The sequence below is a fragment of the Sorex fumeus genome, unplaced genomic scaffold (assembly GCF_029834395.1).
Source record: "Sorex fumeus unplaced genomic scaffold, SorFum_2.1 ptg000130l, whole genome shotgun sequence".
NCBI classification, from domain to species: Eukaryota; Metazoa; Chordata; class Mammalia; order Eulipotyphla; family Soricidae; genus Sorex; species Sorex fumeus.
Genome location: NW_026606187.1, coordinates 5,166,431 through 5,171,070, shown reverse-complemented (window position 1 = coordinate 5,171,070; position 4,640 = coordinate 5,166,431).

Genomic DNA, 4,640 nt, shown 5'->3' with positions numbered 1-4,640 from the left:
CTTGGGTGGGGTGCCCCGCGAGGAGAGGAGCCGCCCGCCCGCCCGCGTGGGGCCCGGGCACGTTCTTGTGTGTAGGCGCCTCAGGAATTGCCACGACAAACTGGCCTCCGTGGCCGGTGCCCGCCCGGGTCAAGGCTGGGATGCCCAGAAGTGCTCCAGACCCAGTTGGGAGAAAGATTGGGGGGGGGGGGGGGTGTCTCTGCTCCCGAAAAGCCAGCCTGAGCCCCCGTGGGCAGACACTGGCCCCTGCCACCTTCCCCTTCACTTCTGCCTCTGCACTGGGTAGAAGGCAGGCAGACGGGATGCCACGCGCCGTCGGGTACTGTGAAGGCACCAGGAGGAATGTTCAGGGGGTGCCGGCGTCCGATCCTAAAGTACTGGCATTAGCAAGTGCTCCCGGCCGCTAGGTCTTACAGCTGCTACCAGTGGAACCCTGGTCTCTCCCAATCCCAAAGGACTGCCTGGTGGAGAGGGCAGGTTTCCTTGTTAGTCTGCGCCCTGGGTAGTGGGAGGCTGTTCGGTTCCTTTCTCAGCCGCAGAGGAAGGAGCAGGAGGAAGCCCCCGCCCACCAGGTGGCGCTGGCTGAGCCCCGCCTGCCCACCCGCCCGCCCTCCCTGTGTTCTTGACGACCCCCCCCCCCCACACACACACACCTGCTCCTTTACTAACCAGTATTGATGTTCTGACTGTGGAAATAAACTCACCTGCGTCCTTTTAATTTAAGACTTTTATTTAAGAGAACTGAGGTTTCAGTTGTTGTATATATTTTTTTTCTAAAGCCCCAATAAAACTCCCTCAGAACATGAGCACACTCGTCTATTGCTTGTTCTTGTAAACTTTGGCCATTACACACATACACACACACACACACACACACACACACACACACACACACACACACACAGCAGAACCAGAGGCTGTCCATATTCTTCCTGCCCACTAGGAACGTCTGAATGGTCACTTTTGGTTCCATTCCTTTTTAAGTAGACCTTAGGATTGTGTCATAGCGCAGACTCTGCTCAAGTTAAGTGTTTGTTAAAATTAGATCGTTGTAAGTATTTTAGGAATTCCTGCCAGATTCCTGCTTGAATAAATAGCATTTAAATAGTCAGTTTTTCAAACATTAAAAAATCCAGTCACAAGAAGGATTTGCTACACTCAAACACTAAAATGGTCACTGAATCTAAATCAGTTTTGGTTTTCGATTATTGGTTGATTTTTTTTTTAAGGGAAAAGGGTAGGAACAGATGTTTTTTTTAAAAATAGCTAAGACATTTTCAAACAGTACCAAACTCAATTTCCTCTTCCCCAGGTTCCCTACCCCCTAACTCCTCCGATATTAATTACCGCCTCCGTTCTAAAATATTCTATGCATGTATTAGAACATGAATAAGTTTTGCTTTTTTGGACTTTTTTGTTTGGGGGCCATACCCAGTGGTGTCAGAGTGAATTTGGGTCGGCTGCATTCAAGGTAAGCACCTTACCTGCCGTACTGCCTCTAGCTTTCAACTACATTCTTTCTGATGGTTGTATTCCTGCACATACAGTGCTATTATATAGTCCCTGGTATATAAATTCCTACCCGTTTGTTTGTTTTGAGGCCACCCCTGGGTGTGTTCAGGACTTACTCCTGGTCATGTGCTCAGGGATCACTTGTGAGGTGCTGGGAAGCGAACTTATATTGGCTGCATGCAAGGCAAGTGCCCCACCCACTGTACTGTCTCTCCAGCCCCTAAACTCCTGCTCTAGCTGCTACTGAAAGAATGTCCCAGAAATAGACATTTCTGGATCTAGAAGATATCAGAAGTGGAGGCCGGAGTTATAGTTAGGTGGGCAGGGCACTTGTCATGCTTCCAGCTGATCCAAGTTAGGTCCCCAGCACTACATATGGTCCCGGAGCCCACCAGGAGTGATCCTTGAGCATGGCCAGGTGTGGCCAAGAAAAGAAGACTTGAGTATTTTGCTGTAGCCATCTTCCAGAAATTCACAGATAAAAACATTTCCCACAACCAATATGCAGGTGCATAATTTCTCACCCGCATGCCAGTAAAACTTTTGACTCTTGGGGCTGGAGCAATAGCATAGTGGATAGGGCGTTTGCCTTGCATGCGCCCGGCCCTGGTTCGATACCCAGCATCCCATATGGTCCCCTGAGCACCGCCAGGGGTAACTCCTGAGTGGAGAGCCAGGAGTAACACCTGTGCATTACCTGGTATGACCCAAAGAAGCAAAAAAACAAAAAACACTTTTGACCCTTGCACAATGGAGTACTATGCAGCTGTTAGAAAAGATGAAGTCATGAAATTTACATACAAGTGGTACTACATGGAAAGTAAGTATCACTATAGCACTGTCCTCCAGTTGTTCATCGATTTGCAATTTGCTCCAGCGGGCCCAGTAGTCTCCATTGTGAGACTTGTTGTTACTGTGTTTGGCATATCGAATATGTCATGGGTAGCTTGCCAGGCTTTGCTGTGCGGGCGAGACACTCTCGGTAGCTTGCCAGGCTCTCTGAGAGGGGCAGAAGAATTGAACCCAGCTTGGCCAGGCTGGCTACTCGCAAGACAAACATCCTACCGCTGATGGAAAGTATCATGCTAAGTGAAATGAGTCAGAAAGAGAGGGACAGACATAGAAAGACTGCATTCATCTATGGATGGAATATAAAAGGTAAAGGTAAAGGCCCTCCCGTTGATCGTCGATTTGCTCGAGCGGGCCCAGTAACGTCTCCATTGGAGACTTTGTTGTTACTGTGTCTGGCATATCGAATACTCTCGGTAGCTTGCCGGGCTCTCCAAGAGGGGTGGAGGAATCGAACTCGGGTCGGCCATGTTGGCCGCGTGTAAGGCGAACGCCCTACCCGCTGTGCTAACACCCAAGAATAGTCGAGATTAGTACCAGGAGGTTAACTCAATGGCTTGGAGGCCAGCCGCACATGCTAGGGGAAAAGGTAGCTCAGATAGAGAAGGGAGCACCAAATAAAGGGTGTTGGGAGGATCCTCCCAGGATGGGAGAAGCATGCTGAAAGTAGACTATTGACCGAACATGATTGCCACTCAGTGCTTCTTTTGTAAACCACAGCACCCAAAAGGACAGAGAGAACAAAAGGAAATGCCCTGACACAGAGGCGGGATGGGATGGGGGGGGATTGGAGGGTGGGAGGGATATGGGATCATTGGTGGTGGAGAATGGGCACTGGTGGAGGGATGGTACTCGATCGTTGTATAACTGAAACCCAAGCACAAAAATCTGTAAGTCTACAACTGTACCTCATGGTGTTTCACTAATAAAAATTAAAAAAAAAACTTTTGACCCTTGCCAAGCTAGTAAAAATAAGTGTTCCAGGCCAGAAGAGAGAGAGAGAGAGAGAGAGAGAGAGAGAGAGAGAGAGAGAGAGAGAGAACAGCCTTGGCACACAGCCAACTGTAGTTCCATCCCCCAGCACTGCAGTCTAGTCCCGCTAATACCACCAGAAGTAAGCCCTGAGTTATGGTCCAAAGACAAAGTGTTTCATAGGCTCAAGTGAGAGAATGTGTGTAACCACATGAGTCCTTGGATGTGATCTCCAGCACTGCCTGTGATGGTCCTCGTGGCCCCTATAAAAGGTTCTTCACAGTGTTTTGTTTTTCTTTTCTAAATTTTATTCCCATAAAGTTGTTCACAATAGGGAATTACATTCAATATTTCAACACCAATCCCACCACCACTACTCCTCCCCACGACCATCATTTCGAATTTTTCCCACCACCACTCAAGCCTGCCCCACAGGCAGACACCAGATAATCTACTTTGTATTGCTTGTTAGGAATAGCATGAGCAGCCACACGCTCCTGTAATTCTAAAATTTTGTTATTATTTTTATTTATTTATTTATTGCTTTTTGGGTCACACCCAGCAAAGCTCAAGGGTTACTCCTGGCTCTGCACTCAGGCATTACTCCTGGCGGTGCTCAGGGGACCATATGGGATGCTGGGGATCGAACCCAGGTTAGACACGTGCAAGGTAAATGCCCTCCCCACGGTGCTATTGCTCCAGCCCCGGAATTCTAAAATTTTAAAGAATCAGGGTTCAGAGAAATCTCTGCTGCTTGGTTCTGAGATTCATCTGTGAGTATCTGGATCATGGCTGTTAATGCACTTAATGGCACCTGCAGGCAGTTCGTGGGCGTGACAGCCCGGACCCTGTTGGGGCGGGGAGATGGGAAGGAGGGCCCATCCCTGATCCCTTGAGGCCGGGAGTTGCAGTCCCTGATCCCCTATACCTGGGTTTTTCACTGGGTTCTGGGAGCTTGCGGCTGCCGGGATTCCTAGGGGGCAAGTGGAGGGCTGATGCCTGCTCCCGTCTGAGGCACCCCAGTGAAGTTGGCCTGGCGCAAGGTCCGGAGGCATCTCTGCAGCGAGCTTCTCAGTTCTGAGATTCATTTGTGAGTCCTCCTTTACATTCTTTTACTTGTTTTTGAGCCAAATGTAAAACGAAAAGGAATGTGAAGAATGTTTCCCTACAGCTTCCATTGCTTTATTAATAAGGGTCAACATTTTAAAAGTAAGGTTGAACTTTTTGTGGTTGCTGTTTGGCTTTGGTCTTTGGCCTACACCCGGGGTAGGCTAGGGGTTACTCCTGGATCTACACTCAGTAATTGC